Raw genomic sequence first — 24501 nt, 5'->3', positions numbered from 1 at the left:
GTATATACAATTGTGCTCATAAGTTTACATACCCTGGCAGAATTTATGATTTCTTGGCCATTTTTAATAGAATATGAATGATAACACAAAAACATTTTTTTTCACTCATGGTTAGTGTTTGGCTGAAGTCATTTATTATCAATCGACTGTGTTTACTCTTTTTAAATCATAATCACAACAGAAACTACCCAAATGACCCTGATCAAAATTTACATACCCTGGTGATTTTGGCCCGATAACATGCACACAAGTTGACACGAAGGGGTTTGAATGGCTATTAAAGTTAACCATCCTCACCTGTGATCTGTTTGCTTGTAATTAATGTGTGTGTATGAAAGGTCAATGTTTCTGTACTCCTGACAGACCCTTGCATCTTTCATCCAGTGCTGCACTGACGTTTCTGGATTCTGAGTCATGGGGAAAGCAAAAGAATTGTCAAAGGATCTGCGAGAAAAGGTAGTTGAACTGTATAAAACAGGAAAGGGATATAAAAAGATAACCAAGGAAATGAGAATGACAATCAGCAGTGTTCAAACTCTAATCAAGAAGCGGAAAATGAGGTGTTCTGTTGAAACCAAACCACGGTCAGGTAGACCAACTAAAATGTCAGCCACAGTTGCCAGGAAAATTGTTCGGGATGCAAAGAAAAACCCACAAATAACTTCAGGTGAAATACAGGACTCTCTGAAAACATGTAGTGTGGCTGTTTCAAGATGCACAATAAGGAGGCACTTGAAGAAAGATCGGCTGCATGGTCGAGTCGCCAGAAGAAAGCCATTACTACGCAAATGCCCCAAAGTATCCCGCTTACAATATGCCAAACAGCACAGAGACAAGACTCAAACCTTCTGGCACAAAGTCATTTAGAGTGATGAGACCAAAATTGAGCCTTTTAGCCACAACCATAAACGCTTCATTTGGAGAGGAGTCAACAAGGCCTATGATGAAAGGTACACCATTCCTACTGTGAAACACGGAGGTGGATTGTTGTTTGCAAGATGAATGCAGTATGTTATCAAAAAATACAGGAGGAACATTTGTATTCATCAGCCAGGAAGCTGCGCATGGGACATACTTGGACATTCCAACATAACAATGATCTAAAACACAAGGCCAAGTCAACCTGTCATTGGCTACAGCAGAATAAATGAAGGTTCTGGAGTGGCCATCTCAGTCTCCTGACCTCAATATCATTGAGCCACGCCTCACACGTATCTCCTTGTCAGCTACACCCGAAGGTGGAAGTGACATCGTAGCTTTCTTCCCCTTCTCTGATTGGCAGCCCGTGAGCGGCGATTCTGCCCATGGCCAAAGACTAGCTGACTCTTTGGCGGTGGCCCCTCCTGCTAGGCAGATCTCTTTAGCGCGCTCTCTCCCGCATGGTGCAGTAACCCCTTCACTGCTGCTATCATGCTGCCCAGCTTCCATGAATGCCACTGCAAACTGTGTTCCCTGCCACGGACACACACCCATCTGCTGATACCCGGGCCCAGGCTGCATTCTCTTGCTCACATGCTAGCCTGGCTCCCTCTTTGCTGTTAGAAACTGTCCCACTCTTGCTAGCTGCATGGCAGACATTTCCTCTCCCAGCACATGTACAGACACAGCCCCGGACGCACCAATCCCTGCGTCCCAGGTTACTGCTTTCTTGCACGCAACATGAAAGCACACTTGCACTGATTACTGTTGAGCAGACATGACTTTCCTCTACAGTGTAACACATCCAGCTTTCACTGACACTCCAGCACTCTACTTCAGAAGACACAGCGTTTCTTAGATACATACTCAGCCATTGCTGGTAGCAACCACTGCTGTAACTCAGAAAGAGATCCCGAACGAGTCCCCCAAATTTAGCATTGTCTCTGTAGCGCTTGCTGAGTGTTGGCTTCATAGGTCTCTCCCTGGTTACCTGCAGCTGGTTGCCAATGGTTCCCACTTAGATGCAAAGGGTTCCCACTTAGGTGCAGGGAATTTCTTGCTTAGCTGTTAAGGGTTTCTACTTTGATGCAGGGGAATTTCCTTGTGGTTGCTAAGGATTTCCTAGGGGTTCCCGCTTAGGTGAAAGTTCCTACTTGTTTCACCACTTACTGCTGTTTGCTCAGTTCTCAAAGACCAGTCCAAGGTATTTGTTTTTTTGTATTTATTTGGAACTTGGATGGGAGAAAGGATTACTGGGATATTCCAACAAGAACTATTCACAAAGGATGAGGACAACTCTCACATGGCCTCACCAGATTGGTAGTAGAAGCAGTCACACTGCTTTGACCATACAGCCACATGTATGGAAGGATTAAGTATTCTTTCTCCCACTCTTCAGCAGACTTGATGCAATAAATTATCTTCAGGATACTCTGTAGCATCCCCTTTAATGACACCCGTCCACTGACTCTTCTAGCTGAAGGGGGCGGCCCTCACTCGACAGGCCCCAAAGACAGATCTGTACTCACAGTAGGCACAATCAGATCCTTCCTGGTGTCTCCCTTCTAGTCAGCTCTGGGTTCAGCTTCTCTCTCTCTAGGCCCCTGGGTCGATCACCCAGGGCCGCATGGCCTCTGCGCGGGGTGGGGGGAGCAGCCCCTCTCCCTCCTAGGCTCTGTTCCCTGACTCAACTCATCCTGAGCACATGCACTCTGGCCTTATATACAGTATCCCACAATGCAATGCAGCACTTTCTGCCAATTGCCAGGGCTGTACACAAAGCCTGTGCACTCACGTGCCAGGTCCTCTCCCACTGTCCAATATGCTTATTGGACCAGCAGGGATAGTCAGAACAAGCTGAGCTGCACCTGAGTACAATGAGCAGACCCAACCAATAGATCCTGCTCCCTGGTAGGCAGAGAGCACTCTAAGTTTTACCTGACCATCTTCCTGGTAAGCAGAAAGACCAAAAACTATACTCTCTTCTAGCACCCACCTAGGAGGGTGCTACATCTATCAGTGGAAATTCCCCACTAAACTTCTAATCCACTGGAAAGGAAGCTCCTACACTGTTACATCCGTAGTAAAAAGGCCTGCGCCTACCTACTGAAATCCTGGGTTATTATCCCCTCTCAATCACCAGTATCCAGCGCAAAGAGAGGGGAACCCCCGAGCAGGCCTGGAGAGGTCATACTCAAACCGCAACCACCAGAATACCACCTGAATATCTGGATAAATACATTTGAATCTTTGCCCTGTTTTTTTGCAAATCCCACTGTCTCCGCAGTATATATAGAAAATTTAACCCAGTTCTTTACACTCCGAGTTTCTGAGCAGCTCATTGCTGCACACTGGTCGAAAGACCCAACTTTTATCAATTGATTGACTATTTGCTGTTTTTACCTTTTTTTCTTGTTTTTTCATGCGGCCCACCATCTTAGTTAAAGAGATTGTAAAACTCAAAAAAAAAAAAAAAAAGCAAGAACAAAAAACCTGCAAAACAAAGGCACGATGAGCTAGTATGCATACTAGCTCGTTATGAAATACTTACCTTAGAACGAAGCCCTGAATCGGCGCCGTCACTCCAAGCACAAGGCTGACATCTTTCTATTACAGGCTTATCTGTAGGTACAAGTGGTGTAACAGAGTTTACAACCACTTTAAAGGAAGATATTTGTTGAACCAGCATATTTGCACCATAGAGATCAGTGCAGTCTTGTGTGTACAAGAGACCCACTTTCATCTGCTCCATCCCCCTCTTTGCACACATAGGAACTTTCCGCATACATATACAGTGGGGCAAAAAAGTATTTAGTTGGCCACCAATTGTGCAAGTTCTCCCACTCCTCAACTATGAGAGACAAAATGTGGAAACAAATCCAGACAATCACATTGTTTGATTTTTGAAAGAATCTATTTGCAAATTATGGTGGAAAATAAGTATTTGGTCACCTACACACAAGCAAGATTTCTGGCTCTCACAGACCTATATCTTCTTCTTTAAGAGGTTCCTCTGTTCTCCACTCATTACCTGTATTAATGGCATTTGTTTGAACTTGTTATCAGTATAAAAGACACCTGTCCACAACCTCAAACAGTCACACTCCAAACTCCACTATGGTGAAGACCAAAGAGCTGTCGAAGGACACCAGAAACAAAATTGTAGACCTGCACCAGGCTGGGAAGACTGAATCTGCAATAGGCAAGCAGCTTGGTGTGAAGAAATCAACTGTGAGAGCAATAATTAGAAAATGGAAGACATACAAGACCACCGATAATCTCCCTCGATCTGGGGCTCCACGCAAGATCTCACCCGTGGGGTCAAAATGATCACAAGAACGGTAAGCAAAAACCCCAGAACCACACGGGGGGACCTAGTGACAGACCTGCAGAGAGCAACATAACAAAGGCTACCATCAGTAACACACTACGCCGCCAGGGACTGAGATCCTGCAGTGCCAGACGTGTCCCCCTGCTTAAGCCAGTACATGTCTGGGCCCGTCTGAGGTTTGCTAGAGAGCATTTGGATGATCCAGAAGAAGATTGGGAGAATGTCATATGGTCAGATCAAACCAAAGTAGAACTGTTTGGTAGAAACACAACTCGTCATGTTTGAAGGAGAGAGAATGCTGAGTTGCAACCAAAGAACACCATACCTACTGCGAAGCATGGGGGTGGCAACATCATGCTTTGGGGCTGTTTCTCTGCAAAGGGAACAGGACGACTGATCCGTGTATATAAAAGAATGAATGAGGCCATGTATCGTGAGATTTTGAGTGAAAACCTCCTCCCATCAGCAAGGGCATTGAAGATGAAATGTGGCTGGGTCTTTCAGCATTACAATGATCCCAAACACACCGCCCGGGCAATGAAGGAGTGGCTTCGTAAGAAGCATTTCAAGGCCCTGGAGTGGCCTAGCCAGTCTTCAGATCTCAACCCCATAGAAAACCTTTGGAGGGAGTTGAAAGTCCATGTTGCCCAGCAACAGCCCCAAAACATCACTGCTCTAGAGGAGATCTGCATGGAGGAATGGGCCAACATACCAGCAACAGTGTGTGACAACCTTGTGATGTTTGACCTCTGTCATTGCCAACAAAGGATATATAACAAAGTATTGAGATGAACTTTTGATATTAACCAAATACTTATTTTCCACCATAATCTGCAAATAAATTCAAATGTGATTGTCTGGATTTGTTTCCACATTTTGTCTCTCATAGTTGAGGTATACCTATGATGACAATTACAGTCCTCTCATCTTTTTAAGTGGGAGAACTTGCACAATTGGTGGCTGACTAAATAATTTTTTGCCCCACTGTACAAAGCCAGCATCCCGGCTAAGAAAAGAGGAGTGATGCTAGCCATAAAAGATACAGTTGCCTTTACACTTCATGAAGAGATCCCCCCAGTCGGGTCGGACAGGCAGTCGGTGCACTTACCTCAATCATGGGCAGCTTCCCAGGTTCTCTATCAGGGGCATCACGAGTGGGCATTTCCTTCCCCTGCTTGGTGGCTTCCGTTTCCTCCCTCTTCCTCAGTGCCCAATCAGAACGCTTCTTCTTTCGGCCAATCAGGAAACGCATCTCACACCCACGCTTCCTGATTGGCGGAGCGGCGATTCAGTGTTAGAATAGCAAATATTTATTCACTATTCTAATACTCCTGGGTGGGCTCTGAGCGCAATGCTCTGCATCCAGAGCCCACCCTATTTTGAAGCCTATTGGTGATTCAAGAAAACACCCCGCTGCTGTAATTCATGCGCCCGGCTTTCTGAAAGGGGACAGACACATGAATAGGGGGTGGCGACGGAGATGAAAAGGAGAGGTGGCGGAAATAGAAATAGGGAGGCAGCTGCTGTGCGCCCTTAATGGATGGGCTTCCCCTGATGTGACATCAATTCTACAAAATTTACTGTAGCATCTGAAGCTCAATGAGTTTCGTGACTCACTGTCACTCATCAGGAGCAGACGCAGAGGGGATGTAGGCTGGCAGTGAAATATGGAGTGCGGCGGTGAGTCCTGGGGTGAAGCCGTGGATAACCATCTCACACGGGAACTGAGGCAGCAAAACCCATGGCACAGCAACAGGAAATCCTGGGGGGTGAGGTGTGACTGGGAAGATGGACCCCCACCGAAAAATCATGAAAATGAATGGTTTATAGCCAAAGTCATCTTGTGTGTTAGTATAGGAGAAAATGTGCTGGCCGTGCACTCTATCCCAGGAACACTGACCCAAAACAGAGAGTAATGGACCAATGGAAGAAAGCGCTGTCCACCACTTATACAACAACTAAATGTGTGGGGCTATGGGAAATGTCACATAAACTACTGTTACGTTGGTATCTGACGCCCTATCGCATCTCCAAATTCGATGACCGCACTCCACCTCGTTGCTGAAAGCAATACGGACAAATTGGTAACCTATGTCACATTTTTTTGGGCCTGTAGTAAACTTTCTATGCTTTTGGCCAGCAGTTTTTGTTATGATATAGCAAATTATAGGTCTCAATATACCCCCCTCGCCGAGGCTGGCGATTTTAAACATAGGCATAGAGACTATCCCTCCATCCCTTAGACTCCTGTTCTCCTAGTCACCAGGCTTTGCATCGCAAGAATATGGAAATCTGTATCTGTACCTTCAATAAGTGATATCATAAGAACAGTTCAGTTCAATTTCACTATAGCTATGAAGTTAGCTTTGCTTACACACAGGGTAGATTTGAGGTCATCAATTATCTGTGGCTTCCGTGGACATTATGGTATGCAAATACAACATAGACTCTTAATGATAGACTATCTCTCTGATAAATAGAATTTCTTACCTGACCTATTGTCACTCCGTGTATATTAATACTGTTAATTTGTTGAGCCTCGCGCAGATGGTATATCGCTGTTGACACTTTATACCTGACCTGTTTATACTTTCATATTGTATACAAATTTTCTTTTACTTGTTTCATATACTGATCCGGGACTTGTAGGCCTATGTACTGTTTATTTTCACACTGTATATATATAAATATATATATATATATATATATATATATATATATATATATATATATATATATATATACACAGTTAAACATACTAATATCTTATGCAGGTTTGCTTTAAAAACTGACTAACTGCCCATCTATAATCCCTAAGTTGTATCAAAAATCCTTTGAAACCCCCTGTTTGTGCAAAATACAATGCACCTTACAATACTGTCCGTTGATGATCCACTGCAGGTGCCGGTCTCTTGACCCCATGCGTTGCCTTTGAGTGGGGGATTTCTCCAACAGTGTGACTCCTTGTAAGCCACGCACGGGCGGTTAAGGCCATCTCTCTGGAGTGTCGGCTGGCCGGGGTCTTTTTTGTGGTATCATGCGAAAGGTCTTTAGAAGACCACTTGTTAAGAGACTTTCTACAACACATCGCGATTGCAAACCCACCCTCTGAAGAAGACCCTGCTGGGTTGAAACGCGTCAGCATTTGTGTACAAATCAGCATTATTGATATTGAATGTTGTGTACTATTGTGTTTGCATCATTTGTATTGATTTTTATATCTCTTTGTACCAGAGCTCATATTTTAACTGTCACCATCGATATGTTGTGGTTGTCATCAATAAAGTAATAAAAATTTTTTAACATACATTTATTATTATTCAATTCCTTGCTGCCTAAAAAGTCCCACACTTTGGGGACACTTCCCATTTTGAGAATTCCTTACCTGACCTATTGGCGCTCCGGTTATATTAATACTGTTAATTTGTTGATACCTGACCTGTTTATACTCTCATAATGTATACAAATTTTCTTTTACTTGTTTTATGTACTGATACGGGCCTTGTAGGCCTATGTACTGTTTATTTTCACACTGTTTCGAAAAACCAATAAAAACGTATTGAAACAAAATTTTTACAGGTTACCTGTTTAGAGTTACAGGGGTCTAGTGCTAGAATTATTGCTCTCACTCTACAGATCACTGCGATGCTTCACATGTGTGGTTTGAACTCCGTTTACATATGCGGACGTGACTTGCTTCTGCATGCAAGCACAGAGGGATGGGGGCGCTTTAAACATTTTTTTTTTCTTATTTATTTTACTTTTACTGTAAGAAGGCAGAGATCCATGTTTCCTGCTTAGCAGAAACACCGGACCCCTACCTCCCCTTCTAACAGAATGGTGATCTGCCTTGTTTACATCATTAGACCGTCCTTCTGTCGGTAAAATCACAGTGGGAGCGGGTCGCCTGTGGAGCGATTTCACGCCCCAGACCCAGAAGTACAGAATCACGGGATTCTGCACAGGGAAGTTGACTTGCCACCATATATACAGTGTGTGTGTGTGTATATGTATGTATGTGTGTGTGTATATATATATATAATGGCACAGCTGTAGGTATCTGAACAACATGCGATTGGGTAGACCCCGTTCACGTTTGAGATCATCAAAATTGAGCAATCTACCATGAGATACTATATCTCCCAGAGTTTTAATCTCAAATCAGGCCCATGGCACAGGATCAGGAATAGACTGAAAATGAGGCAGCCGTGGGTAGCCCCACAGTGGGGTATGTGGGAAGGGTTGTTTTTAAGCAGGGCAAAAAGGGGCAGCTGCCCTGGGCCCTGTCATTGTTGTGGGTCCAAAGCAGCTGCCTCATACTTGCCAACTATCCTTGTTTAAATTCCCTCGTCCCTTGAGGTTTTAGTCCTGTGCTGTGTCCCAATATCTCAGTGTGAAGTGCTGCTACTAATGCTGCCCAGCTCTGCCCTATTGTTGTGTACAGATGACTCACCTGCAGACCCTGTGTTTACATGTAAATTACCGTCATTCATATGTAAATAGCGTCAGCCGGCGGCACTGATATGTATATCATGCCGCCTGAGATCATATCCACAGTAATCTCTAGCAACCAATCAACAAGCAGAAATCATGTGCTGTAACCTCTAGCAACTAATCAGTGAACCGTAATGTGTGCTCTAACCTCTAGCAACCAGTCAGTGACCGGTAATGATACACTATAACCTCTGGCAACCAATTGCAATAGCTGCCTGATCTGATTCAGTAAACTGATTTTGAGTCTAGCTGCTATTTATTGTATGTCTCAGAGCAGGTGGGGAGCAAAACTGTATGGGGGGCCCCAAGAAAAGTTTTGCCCACGGTCCAATCAATATTAAAGATGGCCCTGTATGTGGGGACCAAGTATTAGACTCATTGGCCAGAATATTAATATATGCTGCTCAAGGACTAAACGCACTTAGCGCTTAAAGTGGTTTTAAACCTCAGACATGAAATATGAACAAAGCCTATTCCTCTATAGTATGTACGTGTCTCAATCCAGAGCATTAAAAGAGAAGTATGTACTTTGTTTTTTATTTTACAATCATATTTACCTAGGTAGATGCTGCATCTGTTCCCCGCCAGCTCTAAGACTGAGAACCGAGCAATCTAACACCAGAGATCGCTCGGTTCTCTGTGCTCCCTGGTGACTGTCAGTCACTGCTCTCTGCCCCGTCCTCAATCACTGGATGCTGGGTTCCAGAGGGTGGGGAGCAGCCGGCTCTGGCTCTCAGCGGCTCGCTGAAGCAGGAACAGAGGGGCGCCAGACCAAGTACAGCATTAAAATCGTGGGTTTATTGATAAAGGCAACTCACAAAATGGATGAAGCATATATGCTAGAATCACCAGTCCTGGAGTCTCTCCAAATCATCCTGATAGCCGTGGCAGCCTCAAGCACAGATGATGTTTGTGATGGATCCAGAAACCAGGAAGCAGCCGATCACAGCTGTGACCGGCATGTAAACCGTAAGATGGTGCCCGGCCGGACGTGACGTCAGAGGAGCGAGATGATTGGCGTTCAGACATGAAGGGGGCGGTAATGCATTTCAAAGCTACTGCTTCTCTTTCAGACCATCTGACCATCTGAGAGGCTGAGCCAGGTGCTGGTCCAGGCATGTGGGTGAATTTCGACTTAATTGTCACGATCTTGCCCGAGCCTGGATTGGTTAAGTGACATCAGCCAACAGCGGGCTTCTGCCCGCTGTCAGCTGAAAATGGGTCAGGGGAGGGAGTTTCAGCAGATTGACAACCTCATCTCTGTTTCTCTGAGCCCTCCAATCAGCTCTTAGAGCTCTCCTTACTGATCTCTGCTGTGTATAATTTCAGGTCTCCGCATCCGTTTTTCTGACTGCTCAGACAGGCTTTATAAATTCAGCACTTTGAATGGCTGTAGAGAAGAGACGACTGCAGATAAATGGGTACAAGTTATGTAGGAGGATTTGTATAACCTCTGTGTATCACCTGAGGCCAGTCACTTCACTATACATGAGTATACATGAGGGTTTACAATGTCTTTAAGTACGTTTGCACATGTTTAGGCACGTCAAGCAGCAAGAGAGGGTGGGGGGGGGGACTGCTCCTGAAGCATTCCACATCACATGCCTTTAGAAAGGGGGGGCAAACCACTCCCCCACCTTTCAAGGCATCTTGTCATCAATGTTGAGGGGACAAGGGAGACTTATTAGAATTTTCTTTAGACTAAGGTGGCTCCCATTTTTCTACCCCCCCCCCCCCCCCCCCCCCGTTAAATGAGCATAGTGTACATGATAAACATTGGTACTCGTTCACAAATAAAATGTAAAAAAGAAATAAAAAAGAAATAATACCCACACCATTAAAAGTGCTTTATAAAAAAATTAATAAACAATGTCCCTGATCTAAAGCCAACGTCAATCACTTTATCCAGTGATGTAGATCCACATCAAACTTGATGACCAGCTGCCTGACGAGGTTCACCCCGTCCCACTGCAGCAACTTATGGATCTGGGGGACGTGGTCTGGACATGGCCGAGTAGAGACGTGTGGTTTGTGAGCTCCTGGCTGTCTCCTGCCTATCCTGGCCTAGTCTACTCAATTCCCAGTGGCATGCTCTCGGCAAAGAGAAGGAAGGTAAAGACTAAGCCCAAGACACCCGAGGTGACCAAATCCGGAGGGGAGATTTAACACTTTTTTTCCCAACTCCCAGGTCACCAAGATAGCGGAACCACACGGCTCCCTTAGTGACGCTCCCGACCCGCCACTGCTTCACCCTCCACATCCGCAGCTTCAGATGCCTTTACAGAGACTCCAGAAGCATTCCAGACAAATGCACATATCTCCTCTCCACACCCCATGATATTAAGGGCAGGTGAGGACCTTTGGGTGCTTCTTCAAGCTCTCCCTACAAAGGCAGATACTGAAGCCCTTATAACCAGGCTGGAAGATGCACACTGGCAGAAACTACAAGTGGTAAAATCAGACGTGCACTCCCTGTTGGAACGCCTGATGTCTGGGGAAACATAGCTTACAGCATTAGAGTAGTGGGTGGTTGCCTTGGAGACCTCACAGGTCTTGCATGTGGATGCCGTGGTAGCCCTACAGTTACACCTGGAAGACTTAGAGGACCAAAGCCGTCGTAACAACCTGTGGCTCCGGGGCCTCCCAGAGGTCACATGCACGGAGCATCTGTCCAATAACGCTGTTGTCATCTTCCACAAACTGGTGGGTGACTCGCCTACAGGATACCTAGAACCCTGGGCCCCAGATCCGCAGACCCAAACAAGCTGCCAGATGTGATCTGCCGAATGCATCGCTACACACACAAAAAGGCCATCCTCTGCAAAGCCTGAGAGTACGTCTCGGTGGATTTTGATGGTGTGAAATCATAAGAACCATATCTGGGTATTGAGCCCAGTTTGCCAGGAAAGGTGGGGGCGGTAAGTGTGTCTACCATACTGCGTCAAATGCCTTCAGTAATGGGAGAGTACCTTGCAGGGGGTGGTGGGGGCCCCACACACTGTTTGTTTTTACATTTTGGCATGGCATTTTTTTCTTTTTTTTTAACCGGCAACTTTTTTTTTTCTTATTCAGCTGTCGGCAGGGAAACCCACTGACAGCTGATGACTCATTGGTTGTTAAGGTCGCCGCGGCGGGTTTCCCGGCCCCCGATCCTTTACAACCAGCTTGTACTGCACCCTGATTGGGCAAAGCTTTGCCCAATCAGGGTGCAAAATGCACTGTGCAGCACGCAGTGCATTGCAGAGCGTTCGACGGGGCGAAGCACCCTTTGGGTACTGGACGAACTCATGCTCAGGTCGAAGCATTCGCCCCACACTAGTTCTTACCATAATCATTTATGTCCAATGATGAGAATTCAGAAGCAGGTGGTGCTAAATCATATCAGAAAGAAAAGCTAAAATTTTTTATTTTGTCTTTTTATCTCAGCATCATGACTGAATTGGGACCCCACACAATGGGAGAGTACCTGGGGGGGGGGCACAACCCTTTGCAAGGCACCTAATTCCCAAATTTGAGAGAACATGAGAAGACCTTCATCTCCAAATCCTGTCTGGACTTCTCGTAGGCATGCCACCAGCTTTATGCAATGGGCTCCCTCCTCCCGCTGAGGAGAGAGAGTGCCGGGACAGCCAAGGCTATCGTGAACATCGCTGGATCGGAGGAAGCTCAGATAAAGATTTTTGGGGGGGGGGGGGTTTGGAAGACATGCCCCAGCCTTCATAGTTTTTCTTTAACTTAGAGAAACAACTCTAAATACTCTGTGGTATCAACACCAGCTCAGTCCTTATTGATATAGATATGTCCCCAGAACTACATCTCCCAAGAGCCCTTTCCATACACAGTGTGTGAACTGGCTTATGGGAGTCAAGGCAACAGCATTGTTTTGCTGGGAAATAAATCAATGTATGGATCTGGACAGGGATGGAGAGGGCTGGGGGATAAGCAGTTGCCAGAACACAGGTTTTTTTTTTATACGTGCAACATTTTTAAGTGGATAAAATGTTGGGAAATGTGCGTGTAATGCATACATTTTGTTTTTCAGACATATACTTCAACATGACTGGAAAATAAAGATAACCGTTCTTACCCTTTTTCCTCCTAGATTCTGCAAAAACATAACAGAAAAAAAGCTAAAATTAGTATTTTATTTTATATTTTTACCTTCAATCTCTGACTGCTTGCCTACAAAAGGATGTATTATGATTTTTTAGGTGTATCATCACCGTTTTCCTCATGTTTTATTTTTTATTTTTTGTTTTGCTTAAAGAGAATACGGGTGTATTGCCTAAGTTAAAAAAAAAAAAAAAAAAGTGTGTGGTCCCCCTAAAATGTTTATCCACTTCCAGCCCAAGCCAATTCTGGCACTCCTCTCCTACATGTAAGAGTCATCTTTTTTTTTTGCTAGAAAATTACTCAGAACCCCCAAACATTATATATATTGTTTTAGCAGAGACCCTAGGGCAGGGTAGAGCAACCTTTTTCCACTTAAGGGCCGGATTCACCTGCTAATAAATGAAGATAATAATAATCTTAACATAGTAATAATAATAAGTAATAATCCCACCGTAGTGTCCTCTGCCCCCTGCATCCCCCATTGTAGTGTCCTCTTCCCCCTACACCCCCCACCTTAGTGTCCTCTTCCCCCTACACCCCCCACCTTAGTGTCCTCTGCCCCCTATATCTCCCATTGTAGTGTCTTCTGCCCCCTGTATCAAAAATCTCCATAGGCGACGATGTAACTTTTTTACAGGTTTCCTTTTTAGAGTTAGAGAGGGAGGCTAGGGCTAGAATTATTGCTCCCATTTTAACGATCATGGCGATACCTCACATGTGTGGTTTGAACACCATTTACATATGCGGACGCAACTTACGTATTCATTCGCTTCTTCGTGCGAGCTTGGAGGGATGGGAAGCTTTACATTTTTTTGTCTTGTTTATTTGACTTTCTATTTTTTGCTTTTACACTGTTCCTTTATTTTTTTATCACGTTTATTCATATTACAAGATATGTAAAGATCCCTTGTAATAGAAGTAAGCATGACAGGTCCTCTTTATTGAGAGATCTGGGGTCAAAAAGACCCAGATCTCTCATTTACCCATAAAAACAAAAGTAGAAAAAAATTGACACTTTGCCTTAAAAAATCAATTAAAAAAGAAAAAAAACATTTCTTTAAGCCTGAGAACTGTAAGTGATGTTGGAGGTGGACCAGTCCTCCAAGGACATAGAGCCGAGTAAGGGCCATCTTGCTGCCATTGTGCCTTATGGTGGGTGTCCAGTGTGCACCCTGTGCCTTTAAGGAGGTTTTGGCTACCTCCAGGCCCACCTGCCCCTTATGTATCTATTAGAATGCATGTGCTCCTACTGTTGGAGATTCTCATAAATTTACAAGGGTTAGGACTGCAGGTAATACAGGGTGCTGTGAAGGGTCCCTGCAGCTTATGCATGCGTTTACAAATGTGTGCTAACTAAACCCCTGTTTTTAACGCATACCGTTAGACAGGTTAATTCGGTTGGTAACCAGACTGGTTGGTGAGCTGAGCTGGGAATTTTTTCTGTTTTTGTCTTGTATGCGTTGCCCTTCCATGTGCTCCTTGCTCTGAAGGCCAGTTATAGATGGGGCCATTTGTTTGCCATTTTGCCCTCACTCGACTTCCTGCCTAGCCATTGGCTGCTTCAGATCGGTTCCGAGCTTACCGACGGCTTGGTAAGCTCAGAAACGACCGGGAAGCGGCGGGAGTGGGGCACCTCTCCTACCACCTTTTCAAAAGTGATTCAGCGGTGAATGTGCCACTGGGATCACTTTTATACGATGCCGAATTGCCCACAGAATAAAAAGATACCTGGGTTAGCCAGCTGTTGCCATAACACAGGTATTTAATGTAAGTAATGATGTATATACTGTATACTGTGGGCGGTCGGCAGAAAATGAAAAAACAATGTCCCCTAATGTAAATCCAAAGATAATCATGTCGCCCAATGATGTAAAATTCTTGTCAAACATGATGACCTGCCACCTAATGTTCACCTGTTGCACTACAGCTGCAAAATGACAGATCATTGGCCGGCTGATTTATGTCAAACTGGCTAGGAGTGGTCATTGTTGTTTTTGGCTAAATATAGTCATGACTATATTTGGTCAATTACATCAACCAGGTTTCCCTTCCAGTCTGTTTACAAATACCAGCCAGCAGATCTGTAATTTTGTGGCTGCTGTGTGCTACTACCCGTTTTGTGCCATGAAAGACTTGTGCCGACAAACCACAGAAACCCACCAAAAGCTAACGTGAAGACTCCAGACAGGACGGCCAACAGATCATTTAGAGCAGTCTGAGATCAGAGATGGTCAGGGAGAAGCCAAATGGATAAGCCAAGAGCTGTCCCACATCACTGGATATTAAGACCCCATACTAGGGATGAGCTTTCTGTTTGGGTCGAACATGAGTTCGACTCGAACATTGGCCTTTCGCCCGTTTATCGAAAACAGAACATTATGGGCCGTTCGCACCAAATTCGAGTGGCGCATAATGGCCCATAATGCACTGCGGGAGCGCAGTGCATTGCTGTATGATGATTGGCCAAAGAATGCACCATGACCTGCATGCTTTGGCCAATTCCAGCGCCCCCAGCTAAGAGAGCCATAATTGGCCAAAGGCAAGGTGCCTTTGGCCAATCATGGCTCAGGGGGACTAAGTCCACGCCCCACACTATATATGGCCGCCTGCACGTCTGCCCCATGTAGTGTGTTGTTGGTGTGGACGGAGAGAGAGTGTCATATAGATTGAGCAGGCAGGCAGGCAGGTTATTCAGTTAGCTGCAGTGTATTTAATATATATATACAGACAGTCTCGTATATATATATCCACTGTATCCAGTTTAGCTATATCTGACTGCAGGCCGTTCCTGGTGTACTTTTTCTAATATACTTGAGGCGGTGTACACAGTACACGGTACTGTGCACTCATAGTGCAGTTGCTACTACTTTTCTGGTAGTGTACACAGTACACCCATAGTTATTACACTTCTGTTGGTGTACACAGTACCGTGCACCCATAGTGCAGTTGCTACTACTTTTCTGGTGGTACTCACAATACAGTACACGCATAGTTGTTATTACGCTTCTGTTGGTGTACACAGTACTGTGCACCCCTAATGCAGTTGCTACTACCACCCCTAGCGGTACACCAACATCAGATTTTAGCAGGCAAATTTCCCTACCCCAGTTGCTAAACCGTCAAAAGAAATTCAGTCCCAGCCATCCACATGCTCAGCGTCTGAATGCTAGCTTGGCCAAATTGCTAGCACTGCAACTGCTGCCTTTTCAGCTGGTAGACTCTGCCCCCTTTTGTGAATTTGTGGAATGTGCGGTACCTCAGTGGCAGGTTCCCAAATGCCATTTCTTTTCACGGAAGGCCATTCCGGCTCTCTACCAGCATGTTAAAGGCAAAGTCTTGGCCTCGTTGGACAGGGCAGTCAGCAGTAAGGTGCATATTACTGCTGACTCATGGTCCAGAAGGCATGGGCAGGGACGTTACCTTTCTTTCACGGCGCACTGGGTAACTCTGCTGGCAGCTGGGAAGGATGCAGGACAGGGTTCAGTATTGTTGGGGCTTGATCCGCCACCACACCTCTAAAATGCTAGTGGTGGTTCTGCCACAGCTCTCTCCTCCACCCCCTCCCATTCTTCTTCCTCTATGGCCTCTTCCTCTGCAGATTTGTCCTCTGAACCAGCGGTGCTCCGGCACTCAGGCAAAAAGATGCCATGCGGTGCTTGATTTGGTCTGCTTAGGGGACAGGAGCCACACTGGGGAAGAAATTCTGTCAGCTCTGCAGGGGCAGGCTCAGAGGTGGTTGACACCACGCCAGCTTCAGCCAGGAATGGTTGTATGCGACAATGGCACCAACCTCCTCTCCGCCCTCTGACAGGGACACTTGACCCATGTTCCCTGTTTGGCTCACGTCCTGAATTTGGTGGTGCAGCAGTTCTTGAGCAGGTACCCTGGCTTACAAGATCTCCTTAGGCAGGCAAGGAAAGTCTGTGGTCATTTCTGCCGGTCATATAATGCCAGTGCTCGGCTGGCTGACATTCAAAGAGAATGCAACCTGCCCAAGAATCGCCTCATTTGTGACATGCCCACCAGGTGGAACTCAACATTGGCAAAGCTGAAGCGACTCATTGATGGCCCTCTGCAGCGGCACACACAGCAGAGGGCCATCAATCAGTACCTGTGTGAGTATGGCACCAGGACAGGGTCAGGGGAGCTTGGCTTTTTTTCGCCACGCCAGTGGCTACTGATCAAGGATGCATGCACTGTCCTGTCACCATTTGAGGGGGCCACGAGGATAGTGATACTGTCCCTCTTGTCTTCCTGTTGAAGCACAAGCTTTGTGGAATAATGGACAGGGCACTTGAGGCAGAACAGCGGGAGCAAGAGGAGGCCTTCCTTACCTCTCAAGGCCCCCTTTATCCCTTTATCCAGATACTAGTATTCCTGCAGGCCCGCCGATCACACAGGAAGAAGAGGAGGAGGAGGATTGTGTCAGCATGGAGGTGGAGGATAACACTCAACATCAGCAGCAGTATTCAAGGGATCGTTTGCAGTGCCCAGAAACCCAGGGTGTTGTACGTGGCTGGGAGGAGGTGATTGAGGATCATGTGATCCTTAGTGACCCAGAGGACTCAGGATCGAATGCCTCTGCAAACTTACGCTGCATGGCCTCCCTGATCCTGCGAAGCCTGCAAAAAGACCCTAGGATTCGTGGTATCAAGGAGAGGGATCATTACTGGCTGGCAACCCTTCTTGATCCACGTTACAAGGGTAAGGTTGCAGAACTTATCCAGCCCTCGCAGAGGGAGCAGAGGATGAAACATCTTCGGGAGGCCTTGCAGAAAGGTTTGTGCAATGCGTTTCCAGAGCCTGGGAGGTTACAATTTCCTGGTGCTGGACAACGTGTTGCTGAGGCTTCGTTCAGTCACAGAAAGAGCGGTGGAGAAGGTGGCCGGCTGACCGATGCCTTCAGACAATTCTTCAGTCCTCAGCGCCCAGGTCTGATCGGTTCCAGCAACCATCGCCAGCGTCTGAATTACATGGTGCAGGAATATCTAGGGGCAAGATCAGACTTGGAGACCTTTCCAACAGAACATCCACTGGGTTACTGGGTCTTGAGGATGGACCACTGGCCAGAGGTTGCTCAATATGCAATTGAGCTACTGGCCTGTCCTGCATCTAGCGTTATTTCTGAGTGCACATTCAGTGCTGCTGGAGGCTTTGTAACCAATCACAGAGTGCGCCTGTCCGCAGACTCTGTTGATCGGCTCACATTCCTAAAAATGAATCAGTCTTGGATCACCAGCTACCAAGCACCTGATGCTGATGTAACCAATTAATTTTTCTATGGATGTGGGATCCCTTGAAGACTGCATATGCTGTGTGACTATCCTATTATGCTGAGTGACTATCCTATTCCTCCTCAATCTTCATGATGATAGCTTCTAGGAATATTTATGGTTCAGGGCACCACCACCACTGCCTAACGCCCAATTTTTCTGCCCCTGTTTAACAGGGGCGCGTAATTACAATTTTTGATCTAATATTTCACAGCAGGGCCTGTTCCTGCGCTCAACAAAAGTATCAGTGAGGCTTTACAGTGTTGTGCCACCACCACCGCCTAAGGCCTAATTTTTCTGCCCCTGTTTTACAGGGGCGCGTAATTACAATTTTTGATCTAACATTTCACAGCAGGGCCTGTTCCTGTGCTCAACAAAAGTATCTGTGAGGCTTTACAGTGTTGTGCCACCACCACCACTGCCTAAGGCCCAATTTTTATGTCCCTGTTTAACAGGGGCGCATAATTACAATTCTTGGTATAATATTTCACAGAAGGGACCGTTCCAGCGTCCACCAAGAGTAACTGTGAGGGCTTACAGTGTTCTGGTACCACCAACACCTAAGACCCAATTTTCCAGAGTGTATAGGGCAGGCCGTATAGTATATACAGGCGGTCCCCTATTTTCAAACATCCGACTTACAAACGACTCCTACTTACAAACGGAGGGAGACAACAGGAAGTGAGAGGAAATCTACACCTAGGAAAGGAAATTCTCTCCTGTAAGAGTTAATATGGGAAAAAGGTGTCTCCACTGATGCTTTATCACCAATCCTTGTTTCCCTAAAAACCCAAAATTTTCTAAATCCAATTGTCATTGGGACAGAAAGTGAGGTGAAATCTTCTGAACAGGGGCACAGACAGCAAAAGAAATGTTACAGGGGTGATAATAACCCTTCCCTATGTTATCCAAAAAGCTTAAAAATAGATTTTTTGGCTGGAGCTACACAAAATGTACCTGTTCCAAATTACAAACAGATTTCAACTTAAGAACAAACCTACAGTCCCTATCTTGTTTGTAACCCGGGGACCGCCTGTATAATGCTGCTGTTTAGAGTATATGGGGCCTGGGGGCCCCATGCCTTTTTTTTTAAATTTGGGTGCAGGGTTTCCCTTAATATCCATACCAGACCCAAAGGGCCTGGTAATGGGCTGGGGGGGGGGGGGCAACATTACATTACAGCCACAAGCAGTTTTAAATTACTTTTATTCCTTTAGAAATGTAATTTTGCTGCAGGGACTGTTCTAAACACGGGAAACATGCGCCACTTTACAGGCATACTATAGTCACTCGCCAGGCACGATATTTAAAGGAATATTTCACTTTTATTGTTTCACTTTAAGCATTATTAAAATCACTGCTCCCGAAAAAAACGGCCGTTTTTAAAACTGTTTTTTGCATTGATATATGTCTCCTGGGAAAAGACCCAGGTCCCCAAACACTTTTTATGACAATAACTTGCATATTAGCCTTTAAAATTAGCACTTTAGATTTTTCACGTTCGAGTCCCATAGACTTTAAAGGTATTCGCTCAAATTTTTTGCCTGTTCGCATGTTCTGCCGCGAACCGGGGGGTGTTCGGCTCATCCCTACTCCATACACACTATTAGATTTTCTGCAGATTTTTGTCTTCAGATTTACCAAAACCATGTAGTGCAAGGGCCTGCCTGATTGCATACAACTCTTTGAAACTCTTAAGGCTTGACCTCATATTATATGGTTTTGGTAAATGTGAAGACAAAAGTCTGCAGAAAATCGAATAGTGTGTATGGGCCTTAGAGTGGATGTAAACCCAATTCATGAAATTTGAGCTGGGCACATATACAGTATCTCACAAAAGTGAGTACACTCCTCACATTTTTGTAAATATTTTATTCTATCTTTTCATGTGACAACACTGAAGAAATGACACTTTGCTACAATGTAAAGTAGTGAGTGTACAGCGTGTATAACAGTGTAAATTTGGTGTTCCCTCAAAATAACTCAAAACATTAATGTCTAAACCGCTGGCAACAAAAGTAAGTACACCCCTAAGTGAAAATGTCTGAATTGGGCCCAAAGTGTCAATATTTTGTGTGGCCACCATTATTTTCCAGCACTGCCTTAACCCTCTTCGGCATGGAGTTCACCAGAGCTTTACAGGTTGCCACTGGAGTCCTCTTCCACTCTTCCATGACAACATCACAGAGCTGGTGGATGTTAGAGACCTTGCGCTCCTACACCTTCCGTTTGAGGATGTCCCACAGATGCTTAATAGGGTTTTGGTCCGTAGACATGCTTGGCCAGCCTATCACCTTTACTGTCAGCTTCTTTAGCAAGGCAGTGGTCGTCTTGGAGGTGGGGTCGTTTTCATGTTGGAATACTGCCCTGCGGCCCAGTTCCTGAAGGGAGGGGATCATGCTCTGCTTCAGTATGCCACAGTGCATGTTGGCATTCATGGTTCCCCCAATGAACTGTAGCTCCCCAGTGCTGGTAGCACTCATGCAGCCCCAGACCATGACACACCCACCACCATGCTGCACTGTAGTCAAGACACACTTGTCTTTGTACTCCCCACCTGGTTGCCGCCACACAAGCTTGACACCATCTGAACCAAATAAGTTTATCTTGGTCTCATCAAACCACAGGACATGGTTCCAGTAATCCATGTCCTTAGTCTGCCTGTCTTTAGCAAACTGTTTGTGGGTTTTCTTGTGCATCGTCTTTAGAAGAGGCTTCCTTCAGGGATGACAGCCATGCAGACCAATTTGATGCAGTGTGCGGCATATGGTCTGAGCACTGACAGGCTGACCCCCCATCCATTCAATCTCTGCAGCAATGCTGGCAGCACTCATACGTCTATTTCCCAAAGACAACCTCTGGATATGATGCTGAGCACGTGCACTCAACTTCTTTGGTTGACCATGGCGTTTCTAAGTGGAACCTGTCCTGTTAAACTGCTATATGGTCTTGGGCACCATGCTGCAGCTCAGTTTCAGGGTCTTGGCAATCTTCTTATAGCCTAGGCCATCTTTATGTAGAGCAACAATTCTTTTTTTCAAATCCTCAGAGAGTTCTTTGCCATAAGGTGCCATGTTGAACTTCCAGTGACCAGTATGAGAGAGTGAGAGCGATAACACCAAATTTAACACACTTTCTCCCCATTTACACCTGAGACCTTGTAACACTAACGAGTCACATGACACCGGGGAAGGAAAATGTCTAATTGGGCCCAATTTGGATATTTTCACTTAGGGGTGTACTCACTTTTGTTGCCAGCGGTTTAGACATTAATGGCTGTGTGTTGAGTTATTTTGAGAGGACAGCAAATTTACACTGTTATACAAGCTGTACACTCACTACTTTACATTGTAGCAAAGTGTCATTTCTTCAGTGTTGTCACATGAAAAGATATAATAAAATTTTTACAAAAATGTGAGGGGTGTACTCACTTTTGTGAGATACTGTATCTGCAGTATTTTGTTATCTCTCTTCAAAGAGCTATGTCCAGTAGCTTTCTCTGCACCAGAGCTCATACCATGGGGGTGTATTTCTCAAAGAGGTGGATCTTTGTAACCCGCCCATCAACAGTGAACTACCCGCCCTTATCAGCTCTGCCCATCATTGTAAAACTGCAAAGACGTGTAGTTTACACGCTTCTCAATATTACATCCGCCCCTTTGAGAAAACCACCCCCACTGTATGAGCTCTGGCCATCATGCGGCCTCTTCTTTATGCATCTGCCCCTACACCTGCCCCTTGCAGAGTTGCACGAGCATCGGGAGCGTGTGGCACAATGTAGTGTTAATTGCGCAGGTGCCGTGTACAGATCATGAACAGCTGTTCACGTTCGGAGACTTTCGGTGTTTCCTTCATCCTCCGTACTGCGCAAGCGCTGCGCCTGCGCAGTACAGTGCGGCCACTATCCGACGGGGGACTATCGACAGGACACAGGCTGCATAGAGAGCCGGTCACAATCTCCTGCTATTGCTAAATGGGAACCCACATCCAATGGAGTGAACCCAGCATAAAGGGGATCGCCAGACATTTCCTAAATCTACAAACCCCAAACCCGTCTCTCACATTCCAGAGCATGTCCCAGCATTCATATTTTTTATATTTTATCTTAGCAAGAAAAATCTCTAATTACACTCTGTGAAATCTTCATCAGACTTGCACATTTCTTGCAGGGGTAGCTGCTGTTAGCTCAGCCCCTATTGATGTAGGCACACCACCAGAACTACATCTCCCGAGAGCCCTTTCCTTACACCGTGTGTGAACCAGTGGCGTCGCTAGAGGTGGCTATTGGGGCTATAGCTCCGAATCTGAGTCCCATAGCCCCGAGTCTCTTGCTGCAGAGACTCGGGCTGCGGGCGAACTGCATGAGAGGCGGATGAGAGGAGAGAAGCGGGGGTGTCCTGGCCGCTGAGCAGTATGGCCGCATGATCCACTTCACATGGTGAAAAACCCGGCTCTCTGCATCTCAGCCCACCGATTCTGTCTATCCCAGGGAGGGGGAGATCCCTGCACAGCAGCAGAACATGGCCCAGCGGTGATAGCAGACATCGGGTCCCCGACGGTGTTGCTATGGGGGTGCGGGGGGGGAGAGGCAGGCCGCACCGCGTGACACCCGCCAGAGGGATGACACCGGGGCCGCCGCCCACCGCTACACACTGTACTTCTGCTTGCAGAGCCGCAGCGGAACGGTGTGAGCAGAGCACCAAGCCGTGCGGGGGAGGCTGCCTGTAGCACTCCCCCACGTCTTAAGCTGTCCCTCGGCCTCGGGGATCTCCTTTGTCTTTGGAGGCAGCCGGAGTTGGTGGTTGGAGCTGGGGGTGTGGCTGCTTGCTCCACTCCTCCCACAGACTCCTTCACTCATTGGCTGATCCCACAGCTGAAGGAGAAAGAGACGAGGACACAGCAGCCAGAGCGTCTTCAGCTCCAGCCATGCTGTAAGTTACTGCACTGCTGCACATGTCATTACATAGAGTCCTAACCTGGCACCATACCACCCCAGCCTTCCCTATGCCACCGCAAACTGCCCTATGCCACCGCAACCTGCCCTATGCCACCCCAGCCTTAGCTATGCCACTGCAACCTGCCCTATGCCACTCCAGCCTGCCCTATATCACCCCAACCTGCCCTATACCACCCCAGCCTGCCCTATACCACCGCAAACTGCCCTATACCACCCCACCCCAGCCTGCCCCATACCACTGCAAACTGCCCTATACCACCCCAGCCTGCCCTATACCACCGCAACCTGCCCTATACCACCCCACCCCAGCCTGCCCTATACCGCCGCAAACTGCCCTATACCACCCCAGCCTGCCCTATACCACCACAACCTGCCCTATACCACCCCACCCCAGCCTGCCCCATACCACTGCAAACTGCCCTATACCACCCCAGCCTGCCCTATACCACCGCAACCTGCCCTATACCACCCCACCCCAGCCTGCCCTATACCGCCGCAAACTGCCCTATACCACCCCAGCCTGCCCTATACCACCACAACCTGCCCTATACCACCCCACCCCAGCCTGCCCCATACCACTGCAAACTGCCCTATACCACCCCAGCCTGCCCTATACAACCGCAACCCGCCCTATGCCACCCCAGCCTGCCCTATGCCACTGCAACCTGCCTTATGCCACCCCAGCCTGCCCCATACCACTGCAAACTGCCCTATACCACCCCAGCCTCCCGCAACCTGCCCTATGCCACTTCAGCCTGCCCTATACCACCACAACCTGCCCTATACCACCGCAACCTGCCCTATACCACCCCAGCCTGCTCTATACCACTGGAACATGCCCCATACCACCCCAGCTTGTCCTATACCACTGCAACCTGCCCTATTCCACCCCAGCCTGCCCTATGCCACTCCAGCCTGCCCTATACTACCCCAGCTTGCCCTATACCACCCCAGCCTGCCCTATACCACCCCAGCCTGCCCCATACCACCGCAAACTGCTCTATACCACCCCAGCCTGCCCTATACAACTGCAACTTGCCTATGCCACAGAAACCTGCCTTTTGCCACCCCAGCCAGCCCTATGTCACCGCAAACTGCCCTATGCCACCCCAGCATTCCCTATGCCACCGCAACCTGCCCTATGCCACTCTAGCCTGCCCTATATCACCCCAAGCTGCCCTATACCACCCCAACCTGCTCTATACCACTGCAACCTGCCCTATACCACTGCAACCTGCCCTATACCACCGCAACCTGCCCTATATCACCCCAGCCTGCCCTATACCACCGAAAACTGCCCTATATCACCCCAGCCTGCCCTATACCACCCCAGCCTGCCCTATATCACCCCAACCTGCCCTATACCACCGCAAACTGCCATATACCACCCTAGCTTGCCCTATACTATCCCAGCC

The 24501-nt window shown here is 46.9% G+C and overlaps 1 protein-coding gene across 1 annotated transcript in view; it reads right to left on the bottom strand.

The window, feature by feature from the left end:
- The window catches only part of LOC141121594 (von Willebrand factor A domain-containing protein 5A-like), a 76987-nt gene that overhangs the window by 28207 nt on the left and 24279 nt on the right, over positions 1-24501 (bottom strand). The window contains exon 4 of the mRNA XM_073611245.1: positions 12831-12848. The gene's annotated coding sequence lies outside the window, so the exon portion shown is untranslated. The remainder of the gene's footprint in view (positions 1-12830; positions 12849-24501) is intronic.

This window comes from Aquarana catesbeiana, linkage group LG01 (genome assembly GCF_042186555.1).
Source record: "Aquarana catesbeiana isolate 2022-GZ linkage group LG01, ASM4218655v1, whole genome shotgun sequence".
Classification (NCBI taxonomy): domain Eukaryota; kingdom Metazoa; phylum Chordata; class Amphibia; order Anura; family Ranidae; genus Aquarana; species Aquarana catesbeiana.
Note: the sequence above shows the minus strand (reverse complement) of the source record. Positions and strands in the feature narration are given on the sequence as shown.